The following is a 17,291-nucleotide window of genomic DNA, read 5'->3' as shown; positions in this document are numbered from 1 at the left end:
ACTTCCTCTGTAAAACTGAAATAATGCCCATCATGCAGGACTGTTACAGGGATTAAATAAAATTAGTGTTTGATACACCATCAATCACAGCTGCACTAAAACTGGCATCGTCATATATTACAGCTGTTACATATTACATAACTATTCATAAATTACTGGTATGTACAAGGATCCATTTCAGAGCCTGAGGTAACGTGCTCCCTGCTCATGCAGGAGGACCTGAGTTTGAAGCTACAGCATTCACCTAAGAGCTAGTCGGGGCTCCATGTGCTGTATCCTTAGCATTGTTTGGGGAGCGGAGGCCACGACAGGCAGATCCTGAGACTCAATGGCTAGGGACTCTAACTGAAATGCCACACTGTAGGTTCAGTATGAGACTTCATTTCAGAAATTAAGGAAGCGAGTGATAGAGGAAGACATTTGATGTTGATCGATTGCCTAAATATGTGCACAAACATGTGAGTGTACCTATAACATATAATCATACAACACACACACACACACACAGAGGCGAAGGATATTTCACTAATATGAAACATGTAAAAAGCTGTATCTTCTATGTATTGGTTTAGAAGTCACTGTGAAGTAGATGGCTTGGCCTTGTTCTGTCTGCATTTCTGACACCGATTTAGAACAACAAAAGTTTGCCACAAGTTGAGAGGAGCAGGAGGAGGAAGAGGAGGAGCCGTGTGTTGACTTCGTTTGCACAGACAGATAGCCAGTTTACATTCCTGTGCTCCTCAGAGTGTGGAGACAGCCAGCCTGTGTTTCTTTTGATACTGACGGTAACCTTTGCCATAAATACAACCTCAGCAGCCAGCCAGAGCAGGAAGCAGCCAGCACTTCCACAACTGATTGACAGCCCAATTCCTGGTGCACCAGATGCACCCCTAAACCTTTGTGGCTTTGTCATCAAGGAGAAGCTTCTTTAAGGGGACAAAACACCTTCTTGGGCCATTGTTAGTTCAATAAAGTAAAAACATTGATGCTATCTGAATTTGATCTTTGGGGGAAAAAAAAGAAAAAGGCAAAATAGAGGGAAGTGGCCAAATTAGCAGCTTACTCCTGGATTCTCTCTCGCGCTGATGACTGTGACACCATTTAGAAGGTTTTTAGGGGTTTTGTCCATTTGTTTGTTTGAAGATGTGGCTTTCAACAGCATACCACTCCCGAACATAAACCTCATCAGATAACCGGCAAGCTGCACTCTTTTTGAACAGTTGAAATAACACCGCTGCTCCCCTCATGAAGAGTGCACTGTGCTGACAGGCTGTGAATTGCCTTCCCATTGGCTGCTGAAAACACTAGACCAAACATGTGAGTCCCAGAGTGTGGCTCCTCACACCAAGGCTATGAGGGGCACTGTGCAGAGTCCACTGAGTCCAAGGACCCCCGACAAGGTATTTGAGTGCCCTGGTGTTCTGTTCAGAGAGCCTGACAAGTTCAGCTTCACATCTTGTCGCTGCTAAAGAGAAGAGCTGATCTCTCCATCCATTCTAGACTGTCTGAAAATGTATACCAAACAAATCATTTATACTACTGTAGTAGTATACGTTACCTAGACTGGCCTGCAGTCAACATGCAGAGGATGTCTCTCTATTGATAGGGCATAGCCCATAAAAGAGGAACACAGAAATACCCAAGAGGAGGCTCCCCTGGGCCCTAAGCCACATCCTAGCTTCTATCGTGGGTAACTACAAGTTAGAGGATAAGTTCTAGATGGCTTCACCAAGGCTTCTTTGTGTCCCCAGTGTCCCCTTCCCTTACAGGTATGTTCTAGATATATAAAAAGGGTGACATATCAACAATTTCCCAGTACCCAGTACACTGGAGCAGGAGGACTACAAATCAAGGCTAGCCTGAGCTACATAGTAAGACCCTAAAAAGAAAAATTCTTGATGGAAAATGGATTTTTTAAACCTCTTTTTTTTACTTTAACTGACACAAAGTGAAAGTTGAGCAGACCAGTTCTTGGGAATTACTTTGCAATGGGCCCATTTTGTGCAACAGACTGTACAATATGGAAATGATTTAGACTTGACAATCAAATTTGAAAATTTCAGATTAATTTGCACTGTACCTATGGACCCAGCTTGGCATCATAATTTCATAATTTTAAAACATAAAGAAATCCTTCATACAAACTGTCCTGGGGTTGTATGTATTGTGTAAGTATATGTGTACATGTATGTGTGTGTGTGTGTGTGTGTGTGTGTGTGTGTGTGATGCTGAGAACTACATCTTGGGTCTCGCACATACTAGTTAGGCAATTTACCATTGAGCTATGGCTTCAGCTCTTTGATCTGGTGATCAGCTAAGTAAGTCTGGTTTAAGTTTATGACATCACCATAGCATCTGTTCCTTCACTTGTCCACAGCACTAGAAGTATAGTGAGGAAGGGCTTCCTGGTGCTGGAGGAACCATAACTCCAACCATAACTCCGTACAGAAGGCTCTCTAGAAACATCCTGATTGACCCATGTTGCTTCCTGGAGGACCTAATGTGCCATTTCCAGAACAAAATAGTAAATAGGCCCTTAGGACAGAAACCTATAGAGGCAGTTATCTCTTTCTGCCCGCCTAGAAGAGAGATGACACATGGAAGATACAATTTACTGTCACACAAATCTCTCTCCCTCTCCCTTTTCCTCTCCCTCTCCCTCTCTGTCTGCCTCTCTCTCTCTCTCTCTCTCTCTCTCTCTCTCTCTCTCTCTCTCTCTCTCTCTCTCTCTCCTTCGTTTCTCTCTCCCTCTCTTTTCTCTCCCTCTCTTTACCCTCAGGGTTCCTCTTTCCATCCTCTCTAACAGAATGCAATTTTACCCTGGGACTGGAAGAAGAGGATTTATCACTATATGACCGGGAAGATGAGCCTTAGCACTGAATCCTCGGTACCACATGTAACACAGAGGTGGGAACAAATCTCACTTTGATGTTTCAGAAGGCTTTTCTTCCCTGATGAAAGGAAGGCCCTCTTCTGCCCTGTCAACCCTATCATTTTGCCATTTGTGACCATGAGGAAACCAGCAAGAACTGTTAAGCCAAGGTGAGTATTGCAATCCCTTCTACCTGAGGAGAAAGCAAACAAATCTTTTTTTACAGTTTCATTGGGAACTGTGTTACTCGCATCCAAATGCATTCCTAACCGAAGCAAAGAGCGTGTGAATTGCAGCCTATGGTAATCTCTCATTCTGTCCTATGAGAAATATGTGGTCAAAATTTCCAACCAATTTACTGATTTATCAGACATATCCAGAGACGCTGACCCTTCACCTAAATTCTACAAGTACTTAAGTGGAAACCTGAGGGTTCTTTGGAAAGTCAGTTGGATGGTGTTTTGCTGGGGCAAACTCGTGAGGGAATGTTTTTCTGAAGCAGACACCCACTGGAGAGAGGATGTTCTGCTAAAGCAAGCAGGTGCCAGGACACATGGTGAAGGATTCTTTGCTAATGACACAGATGTATTGGTCCACCTTACATTTTATAGTTCAGCTCTATTTCTCAGGATGCCATAGAGAGAAACGCACCAAAAATTCCTGGTGGTGTGCTGTTGCAGTTTGTTGCCACTTCCAAGGACTCGGGCTGATAGGATGCATGTGCCAAGGCAACACACATGTAGGACACGTGATGTTTGGAGAGTATAAGTAAAACTCAGTGGTGTGAAGGGGAAAGGGCTTGGCTTGATGGTACAGCTAGCTGTGCAATGTTTACGATCTTCGCTTCTCTGAGGGAGGCACAGCTGAGAACCTCTCTTGGTGTCCCTCCGAGTCCCTCCTGCTGACTTGAGCTGAGGCTGAGGCCTGGCTGTCTCTGCTAGGTTGTGTCACCGCTGTTGGTAACACAACTCTACCTAACTGGACTGCTGGTGTACCTGTGAAGTGTTTGCTAGTGGCTCGGGCTATCACTGCTAACTTGTTATACTGGTTGGGTTTGTGTGCCAACTTGACCCAAGCTGGAGTTACCACAGAGAAAGGAGCCTCCCTTGAGGAAATGCCTCCATGAGATCCAGCTGTAAGGCATTTTCTCAATTAGTGATCAAGGGTGGGAGGGCCCATTGTGGGTGGTGCCATCCCTGGGCTGGTAGTCTTAGGTTCTATAAGAAAGCAAGCTGAGCAAGCCAGGGAAAGCAAGCCAGTAAGCAGCATCCCTCCATGGCTTCTGCATCAGCTCCTGCCTCCAAGTTCCTTCCCTGTATGAGTTCCTGTTCTTACTTCTTTTAGTGATGAAGAGCAATGTGGAAGTGTGAATGAACCCTTTCCTCCCCATCTTGCTTCTTGGTCATGATGTTTTGTGCAGGAATACAAATCCTGGTTAAGGCAACTGTGACCTGAACTTCTGATTTCCAGAAAACAGAGACAGGAGTTGCTCCAAAGAACCTTTCTAAACAGGTCCACTTCCCCCGTATCCTTTCTTTTCCACTACCTCTGGTGGGTGGTGGGCTACAGGGGAGATTAAAGTGTTTAAGAACCAGCATTAAAAATAAGGTTTGAGGGGCTGGAGAGATGGCTCAGTGGTTAAGAGCACTGACTGCTCTTCCTGACTTCAATTCCCACAACCATATGGTGGCTCACAACCATCTGTAATGAGATCTGATACCCTTTTCTGGTGTGTCTGAGGACAGTTATAGTGTACTCATATAAAAATAAATAAAATAAATAAATCTTTTAAAAATAATATTTAAAAAATAAAGTTTGAAAAAATTATGTTACAAGTACTAAAAAGGACGCTAATTCTCTTTCGAGAGAAGACAAAGCCTGTAATTTATAGTGCAACAACACTGTATTTTTTGCCGATCTGCTCGAGGTCTAAAGCTTTTTGGGGATGTCATTATATTAGCATTGAGATGAGGACTAAAGAGAGGGCTCAGGAGCTCAGGGCACTGACTACTCTTGTTGAGGGTTCCAGTTTGATTCCAGACATCAACAAGGAGACTCACAGAGATTTGCAATTCCCTTTCCAAAGGAGCCAGTGCTCTCTTCTGACCCACACAGGATCTTCACGAATGTGGTCCACACACACACACACACACAGAGGCAGGATATTCTTATGGATCCTAAGCTACTCTAAAACTTGTGATCCCAGGGCTTCAGTCTCCTGAGTGCTGAGATTATGGGTATGTGTCACCATGTGTAGCACCCATACACATAAAATAAAATTAAAGCTAAGAAGATAGATCTTAAAAATAACAATGCAAAAATTACAGAGCAAAGGGGTCTCACTAGAGAAAATAATCCCTTAGTGAATAGAATTATTTTCCAATATTCATTTCTCCTGTTCTTCCCCCATCCCTACTTGCTCAAAAGAACATTATTTTCACTGAATTATGTAATTGAATATGTTGTCTACTTCCTTAATTTCTATTAAATATTACAGCAATGAGAACTAAGGTAACTGGTATGGGTATGAAATGTGCCTCTAACTCAAACAGACATGATCACGTGTGAAAGAGGAGGCAAAGCCCCGTCCTGAAGTCTAGGACCTCAGCCTGGATGCTGGTTCCAATCACAGACCCAGCTTTCACAAGCTCCTATGGGCTCAGCAATTCATTTAACTTCCTTAGGTCTCTTCAGTAACTATGGAGATAGTACCACTTGTGCTTAATTTGCAATGACTCAAACATTTGATGCATCTAAAGTACTAATGTCAGGACAGAAATATTTGATAAATGTAGCCATCACTAGTACCTCTTTTCTAAATGCGGTAACCCATAGATGTCAAGAAATTTGTCCAGTAAAAAATCTTAGAAAAGCCAGTTTACCACTAAAGAACTATTCATTTATTCATGTAGGCACATAGAAAAATGTTTTGCATCATGAATGGCTAGCCATGAAAAGCCCTAAGCAACCACTATAAAGCTATTAGAACAACTTACATTAAAAAATTATTTGCCAGACATGGTGACACACACCTCTAATCTCAGCACTCAGGAGGCTGAAGCCCTTGAACCGTGAGTTCCAGGCCAGCCTAGTAATACCCTGCCTGAAAACAAAATAAAACAAAAACTGGTATCAAATGGTGAGGAGAAATGTGAAGCAACTAGAATATACACTGCTGATGAAGATGCAGAATGCTAGCCCCTTGCTTAAACATTAAGAAATGTATTATAAAATTAGCACAGCCAGGCTATTTCTGAATATGTACCAAAGAGAAACAAAGACATGTGCTCTTACACACACACATTATTTATACTATTATTAATCATAAAGGCCCCAACCTAGAACATGTCCAATTTTGAATGAATAAACAAATTGCGGTATATCCATTCAATGAAACACTATGAAACAATAACAATGGAGTAACTACCAAATGCATGCCATAACATGTGTCAGTCTCAGAAGAATTAAACTGAATATAAGTCAGACACAAAGGCTGTATTTTAGTTGATTCTACTTCATATTATATCCTAGAAAAGTGACAGAAATAGATATCATAGCAGATTGCCAGGGCTCAAAGTGGAGGGGAACAAAATAAACAACAAACGGGCCACAAAGAACCTTTTAAGATGTCAAAACATGTTTACCATTTAACGATAATGATGACTACCGACTGTAAAAATTTGATGTAGCTGTCTTTGGCAACTTTTTTTTTTTCTGTTTTTTGGTTTTTTTGAGACAGGGTTTCTCTGTATAGCCCTGGCTGTTCTGGAACTCACTCTGTAGACCAGGCTGGCCTCGAACTCAGAAATCCGCCTGCCTCTGCCTCCCAAGTGCTGGGATTAAAGGTGTGCACCACCACTGCCCGGCTGTCTTTGGCAATTTTGTAGGGTTTTTTCTTTCATCTCTCTCCACCCTTTTTCCATCCTTTCAATCCTCTTACACTAGATAGGAAAGAAAAAAAGGATAAAAAGGAAAGGAAAGAGATTCCTGAATAAAGGCAGAGGTTGGAAAAGGGATGTTGCTACTGTGAGACTACTTCCTGCTGATCAGAGGCATTGAGTTCCGTGGGGCAAGTTTAAGCCTCTCTGTCAGGATATCTAATTTCTTTATCATCTTGTTTCTTCTTTGGGCATGACTACATAACAAACCACACCAACAACAACTTGTTGTTTCATTATTTCAATTTCCTCTACCTTATAAAAAGTTGAAGATAATCCTATTGCCTTTGTTACTTTCCTGACATTTGTCACCACCCAACACTTCCTCTCTAACTCAGCTTCACCTTTGTTCAAGCATCCACTATCCCTGGGAGAAGCAAGTGCTCATCTCAGTCCCATAGGGCACTCCACAGCTATTCTAAGCTATTCAACCCCCTACCACTGACTGGTATGTAGTGGGCATATCATGCAATTGACAACAAAGAAAATTGAGGGAGTGTGCGCTGTGTGGGGTAGAAGGTTGCTTCTGGAAAAAGTTTTCCTTGCTGGCCATGAAGGATGCAAAGTCTGTTTTCTTCTGGTTGTGGTTGCATCTGGAAGATGTAGGAATTGCTGCACCATCTGGCTACCAGCAGCAGGGGTGACAGCAGCCAAGCTAGGGCTGGCACAGAGGCTGAGAAGGCATTCAAAAAGAACAGCCCCGAGCTCTCCTGACATCACCAAGTTCCTGAATCAACTCCCTGAACTCCTTTCTCTGTTTCAATACTTCCCATTTTTCAGATAATAAATCCCCTTTATACTTGAAACCAGTGGGGTCTGATTGTTCTGTTATTTGGGACCAAAACCCATTATAACTGATACATCTACTTATAGAAGTTGCCTCCTCCCACAAGGATGCAAGAGGAGAAAAAGGAAGCAACGTTGCCACATTTGTTTTCTCAGATATACATTGAACATATAGAATAATATGTATTTTCTGGTGAAAACCAAGAATAGAATACTAATCTAAAAGTGGTGGTTGAGAGAAAGTGGACGTAAGGTGAATGGGAAATTGTACTGTTTTCACAGGCTTTCCTGTAAGTCTGAAACTATTAGAAAATTAAGCTTTTCTTATTGAATAGGTTTTTTCAAAATGACAATGCGCAGAACTTGGGACTTTTAAATGTGCAATTAATTTTCATGGTAACATTTTACATTTGAATGACGTTTATGACACTGTCAGAGTCACTTTTGTGCACAGCCCCGCAGAGCTGAGGCGTGTAAGGGAGCAGAAATCACTGTGTCCACTTAGTATCAAAGAAAACAGCTGTGTTAGAGAGGAGAAGTGACCTGGGGAAGGTCACACTCTAATTAGTGGCAAAACCAAGAATATCCCTGGTCTCACGTGAAGGCAGCTTTGCATGTTCCTCCCTCCCCACTCCTGCCAGTGCGCGACACTTTTACAAAGACTCTTTGGGAAAGAAATTATCAATGTGGTGGAAACTCTCCATCCTGGTCCTAGAATAGTCATTCAAATTGTATGAGGTGAGGAATCTGGTTTTTTGGTTTTTTTTTTTTAATTAAAAAAATGGAAAATCAGCTCATTGAGCAAATGATTATTTAGACATTAAACATCCACAAACACCAATGTTAACCAGGGCTTTGCAACTTGTGGCACAGTTCAACATTCCTCATTCAATGGAAAGAGGAGGTCCTTTCCACGCTGCTTTCTCTTTGTAACTGCTAATCTCACATATTAGAGTACACTTGTAGTCAATGTACAAAATCAATGATGTTCAGACAATTATTTACATGTGAAAAATTCTTGTTGTGAAAGCAATTAGTTTTCATTTCTGGGCATAAATTCGATGACAACATGAGTGTTATTCCAGAAGGGCATATCTGAATATCTGTCAGGATTGCGCAAATCCTTGCCTGCTGTCATACTGGAACACAAAGGCTTCTGGGAAAAGGAAACGGAAACAAAGTCTATTCTACCTAGGAAGAGAGTGGGGAGAAAGAGTCAAGCTAGAGCACCAATAAGTTCACTCAAAAATATCACTCAGACCAGAGATCATGAAAGACTCCATGCCTTTCCCAGAGACAGCTGTCACGCTAATGGACTAGGCAGCTGAACTCCTTCCCGTCCCTCCAGGAGAAGAAGAGAGAGAGAGAAAAAAAAGATAGATAGATAGATAGATAGATAGATAGATAGATAGATAGATAGATAGATAGATAGATAGATAGACAGACAGATACTCAAGGTATTTATTATAGTAACAAGGAAATTGCCTAACACAACAACAAAGTAATCAAGGGAACAACTATTAACATATGTGTATATATCCATGGGAATTTGACCAGGAAGACGATTTTGCTATTTCATTTCTGAGGACTAAATAGTGATGTTGTACATGGAGATATTGGCCACAGACAATGAACAGAGGGAGTACACTGGATCTCATGTTTGCTTTTTAGTCTTAAGAAAGAATGGCTGAAGGGACGGGTCAGTGGTTAAGAACACTGGCTGCCCAGTGTAGAGGAATGCTAGGGCAGTGAGGCGGGAGTAGGTGGGTGGGTAGTGGGGGAGCACTCTCATAGAAGCAGGGTAAGGGGGGATGGGATAAGGGGATTGCAGAGGGAAAGGAGATAACATTTAGAATGTAAACAAAATATCCAATTTAAAAATTAAAAAAAATTAAAAAGAACACTGGCTGCTCTTGCACAGGACCCAGGTTTGATTCCCAGCACCTTCATGGTGGCTCACCAGCATCTATAGCTGCAGTTCCAGGAGATCTGACATCTCCCTTTGCCCTCCTTGAACACCAGGCGTGAATTGTGGAATACAGACTTTCGGGCAAAATACCTATACACATAAAATAAAAATGGAAAGTAAAACAAACAAGCAAAAACAATTTGTTGTCTGCCTTTTTGAGACAGGGTCTCACTCTGTAGCTCTATCTGTTCTAAAACTCACTATTTAGACGACGCTGGCCTTCAGCTTATTCATATCTGTCTGCCTCTGCCTCCCAAATGCAAGAGTTAATGCATGTGTCACCATGCCCAATACAAAAATGTTTTTACTAATATATATTATTTTGTTTGCATTTTCTTTATTATTTTATTTTAGTATTTACCAATGTTATTAGATGTTTACTATTAGATATTAAAACTCTATCAAGAAGTTATAGATAACACTGTTCAATGGTATGCTCATGTTTCCCTCTGGTGTTGTTATGTGATCAAACCCAGGCAGGATCTATAGACATCCTGTAGCCACACCCATTTAAAAGTAATCACACATGGATTCTGTCCTACCTTTCCAAATCTGTGATCTGCTGTGTGTTAAGTACGTCTGAGGAACAGTCTCACTTTCATCCTCATTTTCAGGAGTTTATACTGTTGTAAGTCGAGTGCTACGCTCAGTGCTTTGGGCTTGGTTGCTTGGTTGCTTGTTGTGTTGGGTAGTTTCCTTGTAGTACAATACCTTGACAAAAGCCACTTAAATGGGGAAAGAATTTGTTTGGGGGAACTGAGAAGTTCAGTGGTGCAGCCAGTCTGTCCTGGGTGGAAAGTATGGCAGCCGGAGCATGAGGCAGCCAGTCACTCTGCATCCACACTCAGGAAGCAAAGAGAGATGGAGGCTGGTGCTCAGCTCACCTTCTCCTTTCATGCCATCTAAGATCCCAGCCCATGGAGCAGTACTAATCGAGTTTGTGGATGAGCTATCCATTTCAGTTCACCTGATCTAGACAGCTCCTCACAGACTTGCCCGCCCGGAGTCTTGTCTCTTCAGTGATGTCAGGTCCTGTCAAGTTGGCAGTCAATATAAACCATCACGCGATTTCGTTTTTCCTTTGTTTTGACACAAAATCTTTCTATGTCACTGAGGCTAGCCTCCAATTTGATATCCCCCTGCCTCAGCTGCCTTTGATCTTAGACTATTCCATGTGCCATTACTGCCACATTATTTTTTTTAATGCCGTACTATCACAGTGGGTGTTAGCCTATCTTCTGTCCAGTAGACCACAAACTAAAATGGAGCAACGGAAAATAAGTCAAGCAATAAGTGGTCAGGTTGAGTTTAAATGGCGGTGAGTGCCTAAGGAAAAAGAACGAGAGATGCCAGCATCAACGAAGGGAAGGAGCCCTTCACACTCTGAATGCAGAGTTAGCGTTCAGCAAGGGTTTCATGAGAAGCAGCAATCATCTGTGTTAAATCTCGGATGAACATCACATGCCCCAGAAATACTGGGCAAAGCTGGAAGACAGGCACACTCTGTGCCTGGCTAAAAATGGCAACTGGGCTTCTGGTTGTGTATGAAGACAGGAAAGACAGGAAGTACACAAGCAAACCCCAAACCTGCCTGCAAAATGCCCACGTGCAGAGTTTGTTCTGAGTACAGGTGTAAACTGCTGTAAACTATTAATCCGTACAGTGACAAGATCTGACGTACATACTCTCTGGACAGACTACTACATATACTCAGTCTGCCTCTGAATCTGAAATCCCCCTGCCTCAGCCTCCTGAATATTGAAATTACAGACACAAGCCATGACACCTAATGATTTACATTTTAAAATTGTTTTTCCTCTCTCTATTTTGTAATCATAATTGAAGATGTGAGTTCTCAGCTTCCTGCTCTGGCCACCATGCCTGGTGATTGCCTCCACACCTCCCTATGATAGGCTGTTATGTAGATGGATACACTCTCATATTTAAGAACAGCATATTGTTTTTGTTCTTGCCAGTAAATATGCTAATCTCCTTTAAAAAACAAAGTGAGTTCCAGGACAGCCAGGGCTATACAGAGAAACCCTGTCTCGAAAAACCAAAAAAAAAAAAAAAAAAAAAAAAAAAAAAACTTACCCTCTCTCTGTTCTCAAGTGACAGTGCTCTGAAATTTTATAGGGTCTCAGTGCCTCAGGATATTATACAGGAAAGAAGAAGCTTTCCTATAAACCAAAATGTAGTAAGCTGGCAATTTAGGATGGATTTGTAGGTAAATATTGTGTTATTTGATGCCTGGAAGTTTTCTCAAAGCATGAGAATGACGGTGAGGTCACATGGTCACAGCTGACTCAAGGACATTGACATGTCTAGATAAGGAAGTGGCCTTCTGAAAGAAGGGTGACAGGAGCAGAATGTGAGGAGCAGGCAGCAGAGGTTCAGCACTGGGCAGGGCATGGGAGAGGGCTATGATATTAGGGGGCATGTGCCATGTTCCAGTCTCTGCTTCAGGAAAGGCACAGTGGCCTGGCAAAGCCATTAGAATTCACACCACACAACTCATGGCAACTTAAGACTTGATTGTATTCTCATCAAAGCTTCCTCAGACAACCGTCAAGAGAAGTTTCTTTAGGGGGTTTATGTTTATCAGTTTCATTCGTTCATCCTTCCTTCCCTTCCCTTCCTTTCCTTCCTTCCCTTCCTTTCTTCTTCCTTTCTTTCTTCCCCCTTTCCCTTTCTCTCCCTTCCTCTTCCCCTTCCTTCCTTCCTTTCTCTATTTTCTATTTCTCTCTCTCTTTCTTTCTTTCTTTCTCTCTCTCTCTCTTTCTCTTTCTTTCTTTCTTTCTTTCTTTCTTTCTTTCTTTCTTTCTTTCTTTCTCTCTCTCTTTCTTTCTTGTTTCTTTCCTCCTTTCTTAGTTGTTTATCAGACAGAGTTTTCTTGAGTATCCCAGCTGTCCAGGAACTTGCTTTCTAGACCAGGCTGGTCTCAAACTCAGAAATCTTCCTGCCTCAGCCTCCCAAATGCTAGGATTAAAGTATGCACCATTATACCCTGATCAGTCTATTTCTTATCACAAGCTAGAGATTTACTTACATTTCCCTTTATCTGTAAGAAACAGCATATACTTTGTCTTATGCTTGTTTGCTTGGTTTAAAGAAATGAACTTTTACTATGTTCCTTAGGCTTTCTCAAATGCCTGAGCTCAAGTGATCTTCCTGCCTCAGATTCTTCAATGGCTAGTGCTACAGAAATACACCTGGCTGATGCTTTGTATGCTAACTAGGTGAGCTAGAATGCTCGTTCACAACTTAGGCTTCTGTGGACTTGGTTTGTGGCATCTCCGGCTGGTAGATACAGATACACCTGCAAATCTGCAGGGTCCCTCTATTGATGTTCTCTGTCAGGAAGCCAGCAAATCTCTCCAACTGACATCCAGGTCATGGCATACCTGATTCCCCTAGAAAGGTTGCAGCACACTGCTACTATGCATGTTGTGGACAGTTTATCGCCTTGGGTATCTTCTTTATTTCTCGGTAGTTAGTCAGCTTGGAGATTTTCTTTTCTTTTCTTTTGTATGTGTAGTGTGTGTGTGTGTGTGTGTGTGTGTGTGTGTAGGTACCATGCAAAGGCCAGAGGAGGATGTCAGGCATCTTTCTCTACCATACCCGACCTTATTTTTTGAGACAGGGTCATCATTTCAGAGATTGGTTGGCTAGACAACTCCTCTGACCCACTTTCTCTGTGTAGGCTCCCCATGGCCATGCCTATCTTTTACATGAATGTGGGAGGTCTACATGCATGTCATCTTGCTTATATAGCAAGTGCTCTTAGCCACTAAGCCATCTCCTCTCATCCCCAGTTTAAAGGCTGTGGTGGTTTGAGTGAGAAATGTCTCTTACAAGCTTGGGTGTTTGAACACTTGGTTCTCAGTTGGTGGCCTTGCTTGGGGAGGTGGGAGGAAGGAATGGAATGTCACTGGGGTACTGAAGGGGGAAGTATGTCACTGGGGAAGCCCTGAGAGTTTATAACCTCACCCCACTTCCATTTCTGGATCTGTTTCAAGCTTCCAGTTGAGATAGGGGTCTCTCAACTTCCTGCTTCGGCTGCTTGGTATCATGTCTCCCTGCCATGGTAGACTCCTTGTCTGGAAGCACAAGCCAAAATACACTCTTTCTTCCACAAGTTGCTATTGGTTATTTTTTTTTTTTTTTATCCCAGCAACAGAAAAATAACTAACCCAGAGGTACAGGCTAGATTATCCTGAACTTATGACCTTCTTGACTTTACCTCTTCATCATATCCTCCCAGGTTCTCGACCACAATTCTCTGTTTGATTTTGGAGTTTCCCAGTAGTGGATGGAGAGATGTGGTTGTAATTTCTATTTTGCCATGAGACGTATTTCCTATAGATCAAGGAAGCATGTCGTGTCTGACCTATGGCTCCAGAGACCAAGTTGCTACATATTTAAGCCCAAGAAAAGCCCAGGAAACACCTCCACTCTCTCATTCTAAGAGGCTTCCAACAGATGACAGCAAGAGTTGGTGACATTCTCATGCAATCAGAGTGGAAAGCATGAGTCGGAGATCTCTAGGCTGCAGCAGCCAAAACAAACGCACTATACCTGTAATGTGTAAGTGATTCTCTAATGAGAGCTGTCACATGCTCCTTACTGCAAAACAAATGCCTTTTGGCTGCTTTTTTGCTCCTGATTAAGAAGAAAGCAAAACTGTAACACAATTCTTAAACAAATTTTAAATAGTATCATCATTGTTAATGCTTCTTTTTTTTAACAATTCAGTTCATCACTGCAGGCAAATCAGTTTCTCATTCATAAATTCTCTGATTGTCAAAACAATGTACATGATCATTTATCATAATGTAATGTATCTTAGAGAGCAATCATAACATAAAGAAGACTCTCTCATGTAAAGGACAGCCTATTTTGATATATTTTAAAGGCAAACCTTGGTTGGCTAGTCACTAATTTGTTGCTATGAGCAACATGATATTTTATTTTGGATACCTTCAAGATTCTGTTTACTCTGCAGTGTTGTATCTGAATTCCTAAGCTGCTTCTCAATTTTCTGTCTCTGTCTCTGTCTCTCTGTCTGTCTGTCTGTCTGTCTCTCTCTCTCTCTCTTTCTCTTGCTCTCTCTCTCCCCCCTTTCTCCTTTGATACTTAAGGTTTCCCACATAGGAAATTTTAAGCATTTTTTTTTATCTAAAAATTTATTCTACTTAAAAATTTGAAATAACTCATAATATTCACAAATCTACCAGAGTACATAGATTATTATGTAACATATAGAGTGCTTAGTGGCAAATATGACGTGTCCTCTGGCTGACTTTCTGTGAAAGAATGGAGGTATTAAGAGAGGCTCAGATTCAAACACTATTATTATAGAACCCAACAGAGTAGATGGCTTAAACTCATAGAACTCTCTTGGCTTGCGGGTTCTGGGGGCTAGGAAGTTGAAAATCAAGATGGCAGCAGGGGGCTCTTAAAGACCCTCAGGGAAGTCTTCACCCACCTCTTCCAGCTTTCGATTCCTAGAAGTCCTTGGCTTCCCATAGTTGGCTAATTACTCCGTGGTCTACCTCCTTTCTGCATAACCTCGCTGAGTGCAGGTGCCACTTTTGTTTCTATGGCTCTAGGCATATTCATATATTATCTCAACTTGATGTATATCATCTGTCAAGACACTGTCTCTGAGTGAAGCTTCCTTTACTTCACCAAGAGCAACATTGAGAATAGAACCAGTCAGCCCCAAAGCTCAGACTGGGGAGGTTCTGCTCAGCATATGAGGCCACCAACAGTGCCAGCTTGTTTGTCATTGAGCAAGTTCCAGGACCCAGCATCTAAATAGTCAATTTTGCACAGTGCTAAGGCAGAGAAAGGGAAGACTGCCTCATTCTGTTATACTACTGCCCGGAGACCCCCAAGGAGAATCCCCAGCAGGGAAAAAGGCCATTTCCCTTCCCCCAAAGGAGCCAATTAGAAAAGGAGTGGAGTATGTGTTACTAAAAATGAAATAATTCTATATTTCCATTTTCATGTCTGTTTATAAGTCACATATAACATCTCTTGCCCCCTTTAAAAAATAAATAATTAAGGGAATTCACCACAGTTTGTCTATATACCAGACAAACATACTTGACTACAGGGCTTGGTGATCCATACCTTTAGTCCCAGCACATGGGAGGCAGAGGCAGCCAGATCTCTATGAGTGTGAGGCCAGCCTGATCTGCATAGTCAGTTTTAGGCTTCCAGAGTGACAGCCTGTCTTAAACCAAACCAAACCAAGAGTTAAAAACAACAACAACAACAACAACAAAACTTGACTAAAATGTTTGGGCTGGGTTGTATTTTTGAATTTTGAATTTATCACCTTTCAGGGAGTTGATACAGTGACTATATCATGGATCCCATTACCTTCCAGCATGTGTGTAACTGCATTCCACAAAACCCCATAGATTTCTGCAAGGAGGTATTTGAATGACTGGGATACTTTTTAAAAGCATTATGTCTGCTTAGGCTTGGACATTAAATGAACTAATGATTAGGGTATCAAATAACTTACTTTTTTAGTGATGGATTTTTAGCACTTTTGAGGTCTCAGAACTATGGATAATGAATCATAGATTATATTCTTACCTAGAATTCACAAGGTCATAAAAATCTAAGCATTCCAGCAGTAAAAATTCCTGGATAATTCTGTAGTCTACAACTGGCATATAAACTCAATCTTTGGTCTACAATTTCTTCTATGAGATCTCCATCAATAATATATACAATCATATCAAGCTCACTTAGACTTTATGGTGATGTAGCCGTGAAATCCTGACATAGCAGAAGACAAAGAGTCATCGGAAAAGGGGGTTCTTGCCTTCCACCAAGGTCATTTTAAGGACATGTCTAGGCCATGAATGTTCAAATAAAAGTTAAATATCTGCACATCCACTAAGTGTGTATCTACAATGTTAAACTTGAATATACTCATTGTTATTCAAAACAAGAAAATGAGTTATTCCCCACAGCTATGGCTGGCTGGTTCACTTAGGTTCTCTTTGGTGTTCAGTAATCCATGCATCTTTTGCTCAAAGAGGAAGACTAAAGCCTCAAAATGAAGAATCATGGCTCCCCTTTGGCAAATAAATTTTAACAAAAACTATTGCTAGATGTTTATAAGAAAAATAAAGGCTGTATTATGTGTCATATCAAAGTCATTAATCACAAAGTAATATCGTCAAGATGATCTATAGAATTGACCACAACCTTAAATAAAGTACTCGGTGTGAATTTCTTCTTACAGAAATTGATGTGTTAATCCTAAAATTTATATGGAGATGCAAATGGTCAAGGATATGCAAAATGATGTTCAAACAGAAAAACAAAATCAAAGGGCTAAGCCACCTGATTTAAAGACTCTGCATAGAAGTCAGTAGTTAAGGCCATATGCTGATCAGGGACATAGATGAGTAGACTAGAGTCTAAAGCAAACATACTCATGAAGCTAACTGGTTTTTGACAGATATTGAAGTAATTTCAGTGAAGAAAATATAGTATCAGAATAATATGTATTAGGGAAGGAATCCTTACCCCCTACCTTATGTAAAACCTAACTCGGAATAGATGAGATCTAAACATTAAAGACAGAATTACAAAACACCCTTTTAAGTCAAATGAAAACTGTTTGATTTTGGGAAAGATGTCTTCAATACAAAACAAAAAGCATATGTCCTAAGATGATAAATTGGACATCAGCAAA

Source organism: Mus caroli, unplaced genomic scaffold, assembly GCF_978045245.1.
Source record: "Mus caroli unplaced genomic scaffold, Mus_caroli_1 scaffold_2, whole genome shotgun sequence".
Lineage (NCBI taxonomy): Eukaryota > Metazoa > Chordata > Mammalia > Rodentia > Muridae > Mus > Mus caroli.
Note: the sequence above shows the minus strand (reverse complement) of the source record.